This window comes from Parasteatoda tepidariorum, chromosome 8 (assembly GCF_982258835.1).
Source record: "Parasteatoda tepidariorum strain Cologne lab strain chromosome 8, Ptep-v5.0, whole genome shotgun sequence".
Lineage (NCBI taxonomy): Eukaryota > Metazoa > Arthropoda > Arachnida > Araneae > Theridiidae > Parasteatoda > Parasteatoda tepidariorum.
Window position 1 is genome coordinate 81,919,724 of NC_141762.1, and position 15,212 is coordinate 81,934,935.

Here is a 15,212-nt window from a genome sequence, read left to right on the forward strand (position 1 = left end):
AACTATCTCCGAATATACTAATTCGAAAAAAATGACTGTTTAAGTTTCTCCTTTTTGAAAGTTATCTTGACAATGTTTCTCGTGTATTAAGTTTCGCTTGTTCAATCTTGTTTTTAAGATATTCAGTAATTTTTAAACATGTATTTTGAAGAGTATGTTAAAATGATCTAAGATAATTTAAGATAATTAAGATGATTTAAGATATCACCTCTAAAATCAATTATTATTTTCTAATCTATAAAATCTAGCAACCCCTCAGGAACTGAAGTGGTAATGCATTACTTGATAAGAACTCATTCTGTTTCAAAAATATGCTGATTGAACATAACAGTTGATATGTTTCAAAAGGTCAAAAATAGGCTAATTCAAGATTTGCTAGTCTGGATCATAAAACATATTGACAGTTAAATCCGATCTGAAGTGAGAATGAAGTTTTATAATGAATAATACCATCTCAGTATTTAATAAATTATTGTAAGAAACGGAATCGTTAAGATATTATCTGATAAAAAACTCCATTCGCTTCAAAAATATATAGATAGCATAAAATATTGCTATATTTCAAGCGCTTAAAAAATAGGCTCCCCTTGCAAGGCCGAATCCTGGTGACGTCTGGCTAGTCTTGAAAAGGGGCACCGATTTTTGAAGCACTTAAAACATGGATAATGTTTTGCTATCTATATATTCTTGAAGCGAATGATTTTGATCAGATAATATCATCTCAGTTGTTCAAATAATTTCTTTAAATATTTACATCTTCTATTAAAATTGAAGTTTAGTTATATTTTCACTTAATTTTTTGGGTAAGCATATTAATATATTATATTAATTTTTATAATAATGAATAATGTAATTTGACAAATGTAATTTTTTTAATACGATACTTAATTCGACATATGATGATAATCAAAAAATTATGACGATTTTAAATCTGCTCCATGTATATTATTTACTCAAACTTAATAAAAATTGTGTACACCTTTTATTTCAATTGTTAGATTTCAGTTCATATGTGATTAAAATTTATATCATTAACTAAAATGCTACAGACCTAAAGTGGAAATGAGAAGTACAATTGTTTAATTCTCAACATATTAACGAAACATATACAGTATAATACTGTCGGGATTTGGTGATGGCTATCATACTTTCTAGCTAAGGCTGGAGTCAGACAATTCCACAAGTAAATAAAAAGGAAATAAGAATAATTAGCATGATAACAGGAAGTGAAGATTAAGGGCGCCAGAGGGCTCATTTCTTGAACACATGCATGTTTTAATTCATCATTGTGAACATTTATTTGCCAGGTATATTTTTGTTTTAAATTTAAAATAAATAATTGTTGATTAAATTCTTCAGTAGATAATTTTATGCAATTACCTCACTCAGATTGCATGTTAATAACAATACAATACAATAAGTATATTTTTAAATCTTATTCCATGAAATATGCTTCTTAAAACTTATAATCTGTTTAAAAAATCAAATTACTTAAAAATTAAACATTTCTTAACCCTATGAGCCGTGTAATATTGATATAATATTATTCTTATATTATCTGTAAATGTATTTCTATGAGGAAATGATATTTTATTTAAAAATACAAATGCTTCAGGTAAATTAAGAGTAAGCTTTCTATCTTTTATCTAACAAATCAGTGATTTTAAAATTTTTTTATAATTTTTTCAACAACAAAAAATAATTATATTGAAATAAATACTAAATAGGATTTTTCTATTCATTTATTGGTCGTCCAACCCATGGAATGGCATTTAAAAAGCACTTATTTTAAATTTTAGGTATAACAGTTTTCTTTTCAACCGCTATTTATTTAAAATGACCGCTATTTATTTCATATAAACTTTATTTGAACTGTTTATCATTTTATACAGTTCTTTCAATTGTAAGCTGATCTATTGTTATTAAATTATTTAAACCAAAATTTTTTCAAATATATTATTAATTATTGTAATTAAATTAACAGTTATACCGTTATTTAACTCATGTTTGAGTATTTATTTTCAATTCTTTATTTTTTAATATATTAAATTTATATTTTGTTAATTGTTAAAAACTAAAACTTTTAAAATTGCAATCTATATGAAACATCTAAGTAGAATTAATTGTTTTGAAAGAAAATATATTTTTTTACCCAATTCCTTTTTTTTTTCGTCTTACAAACTAACAGTTTTTTGTGTCGTACATCAGAAAAAACATTCCAAACTGTCTCCGTCTGTCCATAGCGGAAAAAGAAAAATTCTTCTTTACACATCAATGATGTTTTTTCTTTTGTACGCATTGCATGAAAGGTTTTTGGTAATACAAACAAATAATGAATTTCTTCTTCTAAAATTTGTTTAGTACTAAAAGCTGTTGGACACAAGTTTTTGGCATTAATTGGTTTATTTATTCCAGATCTAAACTGTATTTTTATTAAGATTAATTGAACTGTAATTTTTTATTTTATGCAATAGTTTTATTTATTTTATAATTTGAGTAAATAAATTTTTACTTTTCTATCGATTCAAATGTAATGCTTCAAGTCAAAGAATTTATAATGTATTTTGTATTTAATGGTTTTGGTTTATTGGTACCTTACGGCCATTTCTTATTTTTTTATTTATTTACTAGTCTAAAAATTCATTGAAATGTACAAATTTGTCATTTTTTTTGCTTTAAAAAAACTTTTTTTAAATTGTTATTATTAAAGGTAATTAAATTTGAATAGTTATTACAGGACTTTTCTTTGAAAATAATCTTTTTTCTTAAGACTTTTGTCCTTTCTTACATACTACACTGCAAGAAACACCGGATCACATTTACGGTATGAAGTACCGGTACTTTGGGTGCATCATCCGTAAAATCAATTTCTACCGTTATATATTACACCGTAATTTTTACTGTAATAATTGTTTTATTAGTTATTATTATTGATATTGGTTATTATTGCTGTAAATATTATGATATATCAGACTTTTTGTTTTGTAGCATGTTCCAGTAAAACTGGATTTTACTGCATACCGTTTTAGTCTTCACCGTATTTTTACCCGGAATTTTTTACATGTTAGTTGATGTTCTACAAAATAACAATGAACTGCTATAACATAATAAAAATATTGATTTAACAAAAACATTGATATAATAGAAACATTGAACGGCTTATTGAGATAGTAAATTTTTTATTTACTTGGAAAATTAAGCAATTAATACTTGCACATATTAAGTACAACTAAGCACATATTAAGTACAATTTATACTTGCACATGTAATTTAAAAATAAAAACAGTTTGTCTTATATTAAAAAAATATATTAAAATTATTATATTAAAATTATTATATTAAAATTATTATATTAAAATTATATTAAAATTACTATATTAAAATTATTATATTAAAATAATTATATTAAAATTATTGCATTAAAATAATTTGTAATCGTAATTAGATCCATAATTTTTTACAGTGTAATTTACATCAGCGAAAAAATTCCGAATTACATCATTCAGTTCACGGCGGGCGGAAGGAAAAATGCTTTTCTACATTTTTGCTTTAGCTTAATTTGTTTGGTACTCACTGCTTGTTGGACACAGTTTTATATATTTAATTTATTTTTCCTCAGTTAAACTATTTTTTAATAAAATCCATATTCAAATCATTAATGTGTTTATTTTATATTTTATTGGTTTTTGAATATTTAGGTTGTTATTTATTCAAAGTAGATGGATTGAAGATCATTAAGTATGCAATGCATTTAGTTAATAGCTATTTAATGCATATTTAAGTAATTTGTTTAAAATATTTTTTTTCTAATCTTTTACCAATAGTGAAGCAATTACATTTTCAAATTCATAATCTATCAGAATATATTTCTGAGAATATAATATATGGTTACTAAATATGTTTTTCTTCAAATGACATAGATCATTTATTTTTCAAGTTTTTTTTTCTTTCTGTCATAGAAATATAGTGAACATAAACGAAAACATTCTGAACTGCCTCCCCCTGTCCATCGCAGGGGAAGGAAAAGTGCATCTATACACTTCTCTGATGGCTTTATTTATTTTTTTCTATACGTGATACATGAATTGTTTCCGATAAAACTAACAAATAATGAGTTGTATTTTTTCTGCACTTAGTTTGGTTCTGACAGCTGTTGGAGGGAATGGCTTACGCACTCTTTCAGTTATTTTACTTTTTCTCTCTCTCTTTAGCAAGTAAGGTAGTTACGTTCTTAACGTTTCCGTATATTGGCCATTTCCAAATAATGTTGGATGTAAGAGATTTTTGCAGCTGAGATAAAAATTTGATTTCTGGGAAAAGAACAGAATAAGTTGATAGCTTTGACACTAAAAAAATATGAAAGAAAGATTTAGGAAATAAACGGTAAAGGAATCTTAATTAATGCCAGTCTTAGTCTTCTAAATTGTTCGCAGCAACAACAAGAATGCTGCATTACAGCTTTTTTTTTCTGTTTATATATCTACATTATATGTATATAAATATATATATATATATATATATATATATATATATATATATATATATATATATATATATATATATATATATATATATATATATATATATATATATATATATATATATATATACAGTGCCGCTCAAAAGTATCAGTACACCTAGAAATTTATAAAAAAATGGCAAAATTCAAAGTTTCATAACTTCTTTAAAAATGATCAAAAATGCTTCTGCTTTAGCTCATTTTGAAGCTTAAAATCTCTACTTTTATCAACTTTAATTGTTTTTTATTAATATATTTTGCAACTATGTACAATTACACTCTAAACAATTATAGAAAATTGCATTAATTTTTTGCGAAGTTTGACGCGATGTACGGGCACAAAGGCGATAGATATTGTTAATTTTTATTATACCATTGAAAAATTTGGACTTTTAGCTTTCATTTAAAAAAAAAAAGATTCCAAAAAAACATGTTTTTTGACGAAGTTATTGTCAAATAAAAAAAAAGGTTTTTTTTCAGAATTTAATGATTTTTCAGCAATTATAATGAATTTTAGTGTAATTATAATATGATATGAAAATTTTTTAATTAAAATAAATTAAAATTTAATATTTCTCGATAATTTTATTTCATAATTTATTATAACAATTTTAACTTTTTTTTTTGGAAAATTAATAATGAAATAAGAATCAACGTTTACAATTTAATATTTTGAAATTTATTTTTTCGTATTTTTCTCAGAAAAAATTTGAAAACAAAAATGTACATACAATTTTGTTTTCAAAATATTATACTTTTGATTATACTTTTGAGCGGTACTGTATATATATATATATATATATATATATATATATATATATATATATACACACACAAAAGGGGGGGAATAATAATTAATGAAAAAAATAACAAATAACTGATTAAAAAAATAGGGTGAAATTCTTAAAAAAACCCGGAAAATAAAAGATATAATCTTTTCATCAGCATGATTATATCCGCAAAACTTCGCGTTTTCTTGTATTTATTTATTTTTTGTATATATATATATATATGTCCTTTAAAAACAATGATATGTATGTTTCTACATATTTTTCAACTTGCATAATTATAGGGGCTGCATATTTTTTTAGTTAAATAATGATTAATAAGAAAGAAGTTTCACTTAAAAAAAGTTTAATTTTAAACTAAATAAGGAAATACGGGAAAAGTGTCGGTACATAATTTAAAATGATGGTTAGAAAATAATATTGACCAACTAGCTTTTAAGCATACGCAAATAGAATGAGAGATAAAATGTTTATCCTTATAATAGCTTAAATCGCAAACCTTGCGAATAATATCGAGAATAATCTTACTATTTGCATGAAATTATTTTTGGAAGAACGAATTTTATAATTTGGTGCAATTATTTTTTTTAAACTCGATTAAAAGTTCTCGAGATTTGGTGAAATACACAAAAAGTAAAATTAATATTAAGAGGTCCAAACTTTGGTCCGCTCTCTTGAACAAACTATATTGGGACCATTTTTCCAGATCGCGCCTACCCCCTATATTTTGGAGTTCAAAAATCCAAATCCGGCACAAAAAGGTATGTTTATTCGGAGAAAGTACGTTTTAGTGTTTAATTTTGTAACTTCAAATATCGTCTTCTATAATTAATTAGCATTTTGAGGTAACCCCCTTGAACCATTAAAATTGAGTCCTATAACGTGAAGATTCGATCATTAGATCAAAAGTTATTATGGGTGGTCCATTGTGTATTTGACGCATTGTAAGTAAAGCTTACTTTTTTAATATGGGCAGAAAATATTTTGAATATTTTAAAGAAAAAGGATATACCTTATAATTCAATTAATGAAATCATAGCTTAGAATAATGCTAATTATAAATATTTAAGTAATTGAGTAATAAATATTTTTATATATATTACTTACAATCAACCTTAATTAAAAAACTGCTTTAAAAATAGCATCGAGAATTTAAAGGTTCTAGGAAATATTACAAGTGGTTTTAACATTTAAAATTAATTTATTGAACGAGTAGAAATAATAGTATTTATCTTATAGGAATAGTAAAATAGAAATAGAAATATAGAATGAATGGTAATTAATGATATTGAAATAGTGAACAATAGTATCATTAAGTGATATAATTACATTTCCATTCAGTAAATGAAATCAATTTAAAGGATTTATTTAAATCCATCTAATTATTTTTATGGAGAGGAAATAAACTCGAAAATATTCATTAACCATTTGGAACATAGAAGAGATAATGTGTTTTAAGTGAATAATATTATTTAGAAAATAAACATGCACTGCTGAAATAAATATTTCGAATCTTCCGAAATTACTTCGAATGAAATAGAGAAATCGAATATACTTTTTTTCTCATTAAAGTACAGTGAAATGTTAATGGTATGGCATAATATCGAAGACAAAATAAAATAAAATTTATTTTTGTAATGCATAATTGCATCATATTTTAAGAAACAGAATAGAGTTTTAATGAAAATATAGATGGGGAAATAAAATATGATCTAAAGTGTTGATAAATAGAAATAACTTTAAAAAAATAATTTTCAATGTCGAAACAAAATTTTTAATTTTTTTTTTTTTTAGTTTATTTATTTTTTGGTCTATATTTTCTATATTTAACCTACAGCAATTTTATCTGCCTCACCTCTTTATGCATTATTGTACTTGAATATTTTTATGATAATCATTTTTTTGTTTGATTTATAACCTCTTTGTCTTAAAATCGCCATCAATTAAAATTTTCTACTAATGTACTAATTCAGTGGCCACAAATATACCAATATCTAGCCAGTGCAGTCATATCTGTATATTGTTTCATTGTTTTATTTTCCTTTTTATTGGAATCTATCTATATTAAAAGTAATATCTTGCATACTAAAAAAATTGCAAGTAAAACTAAAAATCATTGATATATTTAAATAATAACATTGTTTAAACATATAGTTACTAAAATTTAATTGATGAAAACTAAACTATTTTTGTTCTATTCTACTTGAAATGTTCAAAACAAATTGAGAAAAATATGATTTTTATAGCATTTAATTTTTTTCAGAATCCAGCCACCCTATTGTAAATTGTATTGTATTGTTTCAATTACTGCACCTTCATGTCTTTGTTGTCTTTGATTGTGTCATTAAATCCTTTCTGCAAGGAACCTCAGGAAAGGTAATATACTCAAGCGTATATTTTACTAAAATATTTTATTTTTTATTTTATAACCAGTGTTGAACTGTCCACCCTCATCAGAGTTTACGACTATAATTGTTCAACTCGATAGCCTTATAATTTTGTACCCTACCCAGGAAACAAAGAAACTCGATGGATCAATAATTGTGTCAAACTAGCTTTCGTGGAGAACTTTTTGAAGGAACCAACCCAAATTTGCGTTACACGAAGAGGATAACCGCGAATGTTTCTCACTGTTAGTCTGATGGCATGCGGATTTATGATTTTTCTACCGCTTATGATATTTTACGTCAGCAGTTTAGTTGGTGCGAGCCGGGAAACGAACTTGTATCAACCAGCCACCACTGGGATTCGAATCTGGTCCCTTTCATTAGGAGTCTAACACTCTATGCCTGTCGTTTTTATTTATTTACTCGTTATTATTATTATTAATTTTAACACATCGCAGGTCAATAAGTGTTTTAGATCATTCAAAAGAGGGATGTTTTGTTCGATAGGAAATTATGTTTCTTTTTTTACATTTTTTAAGTAAATTTACGCTATATTTTAGATAATTAAAATTGATTGCCAAGATAAGAAAAATGAATATTTTTGACACCTCCTTCATTTCTGATTTCAATCAAACTTCTATTGCTACTAAAGTTGCTCGAACCTGCGCCACTTCATTAGAAGGCGAAAGCTCCATGACTGTCGTTTTTATTTATTTACTTATTATTATTATTAATATTTTATCACTCTAAATGTCAATTAAGGTTTTAGATCACTCAAAAAATGGAATGATTTGTTCTACAGAAAACTATGTTTTGTTTTCAGTATACAAGTAAACTTTGGCTAATTTTTAGATTATTAAAATGGACTACCAAGATGAGAAAAGTGATCATTTTTGATGCCTTTTTCATTTCTGATTTGAATCGAAGTCTCATTGCTGCTGAAGTTGCTCGTGATATTTGTGCTGTGTCTGGAGAGGTCATCTTAGCTGAATGACTTATAGGCCTCTCGTAGTTGTTGTGCCAAGCTTCAAAATGGAAGGCTGATTTTAAAGGGACACCTAGTTCTGGCCATTCAGTTGGACTCAATAAGGAGATATTAAAAAATTAATGAAACCAAGCAAAAAATGAATGGAACCAAGGGAAAAAAAGTAGTGATGAAACCAAAATTCTTTCCATATACTTCCATGGCGACGGGATATTTTAAGGAATTTGATGGCAAACCTGAGTCACGCTTGCCATCTGTGATGAAATTAAGGTAAAAAGTACCAGCACTCAGGGCACCGGTTCTGTATACCGTAAATTTTACCGAAACATGTTACAGAACAAAATATTTGCTAAAAATCCTCCTTCCACAGCATCGATATTGAAACTGTACATTACTGATACAGTTTTAACAGGCATGTAATAAACTTTCTTTATTTAATTATTTTCTTTCTTTATTTATTTTCTTTATTTTCTATTCTTTTAATTTCTATTTTTAATTAGTTTTTTTTAATAATAATATTCGATGCCCAAAATGTAAGCGGCTATTTATGAAATCAGTTGATGTAAAAGGAAATGAAATGCAAAATTCGGTTCTTTGCGTCTTGCATAAACTAACTAATTTATTACCACCTAGTTTTAAATTTCGTTTTAAAACTCATCAATAGATGACTGCAGTAAATATTTGGAAAAAAAATTAAAACCATGTTTTAGAATATGCTAGATAATAAACAAATTATAGCAGAAAATGATCAAATTAAAATTCAAAAAAAAAAGTTTTCATTATATTTTTAGTTTTTTATTTGATTTATAAGTGCACGTTTTGACTTATCTCACGTTTTATGACATTTACATCTTATTTCTTTTTCAGATATTTTCAGGAAATATTTGTGAGTAATGCTCTAACTGTAATCAACGTACTTCAGATATTTTACATTTGAAGATACATATGAAGTGCAATAGTATCACTGTATTTAAGTCTTAAGTATTTAGTCTTGTGTTCTATTTATACCAAGTTTTGTTTCGAAAAGTCGACATACACCAACTCCATTTTGCTTTATTTATTTCATGACATTAGTTTAATCATCGTTTATTGTAGTACTGTTGTTTTTTCTGTATAAAATTAGTTATGTTCCAATAATGTGAATACTAATTGATTAACTTTGAAATCAAGTTTCACAGTATTTTGTATCAATTAAAGAAAGAATTTTTTTAATCAAGAAAAAGAATGCAATTGTTAGATTTTCGTATTTTTTTGTAGTAAATTTATAAGAAATTAAACATTTTTATCCTCAGTAATAAATGGTGCAAGAAAACGGAAAATTATAATTAATGGCTCTTTTCATTTATATATTTACGTTTCAAACATGCTAAATATGTTATTAAAAACTTAAAACACGTATAATAGCGAACTAAATTTTACATTCATTAATCATATGAAATTAAATTTTAAATTAATTTGTATAAGAACGCATCAATAAACTCCTTAATTCTGATTTACCTTAAAACTAAATGTTTTGATTAAATATGCAGATATCTTTAAAGTACCTTACGGTTATATATATTGATTCGGGTACTTGAATAATAAACCAAATTTTAAAAGTAGTAAAATCAAAAATAAAAATATACACATTATTAATTTTTTTATGCATGACTAAGAAAATTGGCAAAACTTAGGATATGCAGTTATATTTAATTTTCCTTAATTCGGTCACTTAAATTAGTTATAAATTATTCCTTTGGCTTTTATTGAATCTTACTCAACAGTTTAACTTGCATAAAAAAGTTATATCTAATTTGTACAAGTACGTTCTTTGTTGTAATTGAAGTTCCTCTCTTAATTTGTACAAAGTGCAGTCTTATTGTCTTTAATTCTGTACATAAAACTATCTGTTAAGTATTGTGTTTGTTGTACCGTGAATCTTGTCTTCATACCATGACACCTTTGCAATCACTATTTTATGTAATAAAGTTGTATTTCAAAATTGTGGTGTTTTTTATAATGTGTAGTATATCAACCTATACAAAAATACAATTCCAACTCATTAGTATATAAGACATGTTAACTCGATTCTACGGTGAGGTACCTTTTCATAGAATAAGGTTGACATTACCGATAACTCACTGTCTCCACATTGGTGACCCGGACGTGATGTGAACCTGCCTACCTTGAAAGAAACTCCCACTTCGATGTGAGCACGCCTACTTTGGCAGAAACGCCTACAATGATTTGAACTCGCATACTTCAATGGATGGTCCACATTAAACAGTTGACTTGCTATTTGTGACTGCGACATTGTCCTCCTCGCGCTTTTGCTACTCAGTCTCGATCACATACAATGTACAACGAATACACTCGACTGCTAAAGGCAACAAAGGAGCGACGACAACCGTGAACTTAATACAGCTTTTCCGGCATCTCACAAAAAGACTGCAATGAATCAACTGGTGGAATCCGTTCACCGAATTCTATCACAGATACAATTCTTGTGGGGAAGTACTGTAGTTTGTTTGTCTACCACTACAGTACTCCCCCACCATCCAAACAAATGTACTTATCAATAACTTAATACTGAATATTTTTTCATAATACCTAATTATATGATGTTTCAAAAATCCTCCGCGTGCAAATATTGCGGTCACTATCAGACTATTAAACATCTGATGCTTGACTGTCAAAAATTTGCAACCATTAGAGGAAATAGTTTTGACACAAGAGGCGACATAAGATCTTGGTGCAGGACTAATAAACAGAGGCAAATTATTAAAAACATCATTAAACGCACCCTGGAGCACGCACTCGCCCCTGATGACATTTTGGATCCGCTCTACACGAACTAAACTCAGTCCCGGTTGTTGGGCTGCCTGCCTGTTTGCTTCCCGTTATTTTTACAACGTTTTGTTGTTTTATCTATCTCATTCGCTTTTTAATTCTGTTTTAATCTATTTATTCACTACATTGTGCTTTTTAATTGGCTTATTTACATTGCCTTTCCTTGCTTTGCAAATTTTAGCGTCGCCTTTTAATTGTATTTGATAATTGTTTGTTTTACCACTTTACATCTTCACCTCCTTTTGTTTTACATTTGAGATTTTCTTGGCTCATTACGCCTTGTTCTTCTGTCTTACCTGTTGTCAATTTGTCATCGACTGTATTGGTTCTTTGACCTATATTAACTTAGGACCTCCGTTTACCTGTGACCTTTTAATGTTTTTTTATGTTCACTTCAGGTACACGTATTTTTTAATGCTGCACTTCATGTTTTACTGTTCTTGAATACATCACTGCGATGTGTTGTAAAATTTTTCATTTGTGTCTTTGGCTCACTATAAGGGAAGCCCCGTCGGCTTCGGTACTATAAGGCGGGACTCTCGGAGCATTTTAATTATTTTACTGCTGTTGCCATCAGACTCTGTAATGTTTACATAATGTTACTCTGTAATGTTACTTTTTGTATTTTATGTACTTTTCTGTTTTTCTTGATTTTAATAAACATTTACCCCTATGCCCTAAATTGGGGCATTTCGGGGTAAATATTTCATAATACCTAATTATTAATCATGGAAAACTAAGCTAGTCTTTTTTATAAGTACATTAAGTAAGATGAAATGTTAAATATAGAACTATTCCAAATAATAATACTTTTATACCTAACAAAAACATATAAAAATAAACGATTGAAATACCACTTTAAGACTTTGATTGTAATAAAACATGCTTTCTGTAACGCTAGTTTGTTTAGATGAAATATTGCTATGGATTTGATTTAATTAAAAAACATTTTACATTTATATAAATTACAAATTGTTGCTCTATCCTTTATGAAATTTTTCACGAATTTAGAGAAATAAAAACAAAAATATTTTTATGTTTAAAAAACTACAAAGTTATAAACAATGAAAAATATACTCAATAATTCAGTAAACAATCACATAAAGTGCTGATATTTCATTTTATTAATCAATACTGTTAAAGGATTATTATTTTTTTACCTTACTTGAATACTGAAAACTTGAGTTCTCACATTGTCTAGACACAGGAAAGAAAAAGATCAAAGGTCAAAAAAATATATATATATTTTAACAACCATTACATGAAAAACAATTAATCATTGTTTATTTTATGGCAACATGAGTTTTATATTTAAGAGTACTAGTAATAAAATTTGTTGAATCTTTTCATTGTTGTTTTCTACGTATTACTTATTCTTAGAGATTATCATTTATGTTTGTGTATAAAAAGAAGAAAGTGACTTTACTGAAGCTATCGAAAAAGCGTAAAATTACAAGGCAAAAGAATATTTATGTACGGTAAAATATTCATCATATTATCTCCTAGATTGAAAGAAAATTCTATTTTATCCATCACTAACTAAAAAAGTCAATATGTCAAACATATATTTTTTCATAATCTATTTTTTTTTTTGAAGTAGTCTTCAAAGAAAGAGTTTTAGCTAGATTCCTTTTTGCAGTTTGCTTTTAATTTCTGAGAAAAATGTGTCGTATAGTAAATAAATTAAAAAAAACAGACCACAATGAATAACTTTTGATTTAATTATTCGATCTTCACGTTCTAAGACTCAATCTATTCAATTTTAAAAAAGTTGTTTTTGCAAAATGCATTTCTAAAAATTTGATTTCTCAGGAACTATTTAACTAATTTTACTCAAATTTTGTATTTCGCTATGCAAAGTAAAATTTTTCAAAATTACATAAAAAAATGTGTACGTTGCAATTCAAAGTTTTTTTGACTATTTTTTAAATGAAATAGTAAATACTTACTAAAAGTTATTTTTTGCATATAATCTTTCGAAAAACTAATTTTCGAATTGCGTGTAAAAAAATATTTTTAATCCGCTTAAAAATTTCGTGAGGTATGACGAAATACGCAGAAACAAAAATTAATGTTAAAGGGTCAATACTTTGGACCACTCTCCTGTCCAAACAATTGGGATCATATTTCTCAGATTACAGCTACTCATATATTTTGGAGTTCAGAAAGCCGAATCAGTCGAAAAGAAGTCTGTTTACTCTGAGAAAGTACTTTTGAACGGTTTTTGCTACTTAAAATATCATCCGACTAATTAATTAGCATATTTGAGATCACCCCCATAAAAAAAATTAAGATTGAGTCAAAGAAAAGTTATTCAGGATAATACGTTTTATTTATTAATTTTTACTCACTGTGCATTCTTCTATAAACATAAGTTATCATTCTAACTAGAAAAAACCTTTATTTACTCATATTTCTTTTAACTGATTTTAGATTTTGAAGGGAAAATTTATTTTCTCTAAAATTATGTAACATAATAGGGGAGAGGATTGTAATTTTGATCCATTTTATTTAAATCCTTTTATATAATTCTAAGTGACGCCCGGTTGCTGAACGGTAGCGCTTCGCGCTGCAGTACCACAGGTCCCTGGTTCGGGTCGGGCAGGGTTGACTTAGCCTTTCATCCCTTCAGTGGGTCGATAAATTAGTACCAAGCATGCTTGGGAACTAAACACTGGGGGTTCCGCGTTCGGCTGACCACCTGACCGGAACATTTGCTTCTGCACCCCGGAGCCCAAGGTACCGGAGCCAAGGTATTCTGCACCCCATGAAAACTGAGATGGGCACCGTAAGCCTTGGCCCTCTAGGTCTGTAGCGCCGCTGAGTTTAGTTTAGTTTTTATATGATTCTAATTCGTGTAAACGTTAATTTCACGAACATAATTGCAGCTACATTTATAAATTATTAACCATTATGAAAGCTTGAACGTATGGAAATTGTGAAATTTTAGGCTAAGATCACAATAAATCCTTGAGTATTTCATGTGAGTATATTATTAAGTGCATGTGAGTATATTATTTAGTTTGAGAGTATATTATTCATTTTCATGTGAGTATATTATTAAGTATGAGAGTATATTATTCATTTTTATGTGAGTATATTATTTAGTATGTAAGGATACTTATTTTCTCTAAAATTAGGGGGGGGGGAATAGGGGAAAGGATTGTCCTTTAAAATTGTTTCTATGTTTTATTAATTCCGAATTATATAAACGTTAATTTCATAATCATAATTGCAACCCTATTTCCAGATTATAAACTATTATGAAAGCTTGAACATATGGAAATTGAGCAATTTTAGGTTAAGATCACATGCAATCATAGAGTATTGCTCATAATAATTAACTACTAGCCTTCAGTAGTTAGACAATTAGGTTCAATGATAAATCACTTCGCACTTGCTCTGTCAAAATTATTAATGTTTGGGTGAAATACATGTTCCAATTGCGATAGTGTTCTAAGTCTAGTATTAAATATAAATTGAATCGTAGAAAGCTCCTACCAGAATGTTAAAATATTGCCTTTTACGTAAATCATATAAATTAGATTTACTTTTCATGAATTAAAAATCATTTAATATTTTATTGTTTGCGTTTGAAATCTTTCTTAAAAAATAAATAAATTTAATATTTATGGTGGAAAATATTTCAAGGAACTGAACTAGTTAAATTATGAATAGATTCCTTTTTTTACAGGTATGCTGAA

General features: G+C 27.1%; 1 protein-coding gene across 2 annotated transcripts in view; it reads left to right on the forward strand.

The window, feature by feature from the left end:
* LOC107436611 (neurotrimin) overlaps positions 1–10,660 on the forward strand; it is a 227,523-nt gene extending 216,863 nt beyond the window's left edge. For both annotated transcript variants that reach the window (XM_021148982.4, XM_021148983.4), the window contains exons 6-7: positions 7,571–7,683; positions 9,547–10,660. The gene's annotated coding sequence lies outside the window, so the exon portion shown is untranslated. The remainder of the gene's footprint in view (positions 1–7,570; positions 7,684–9,546) is intronic.
* Positions 10,661–15,212: the final 4,552 nt, after the last annotated feature.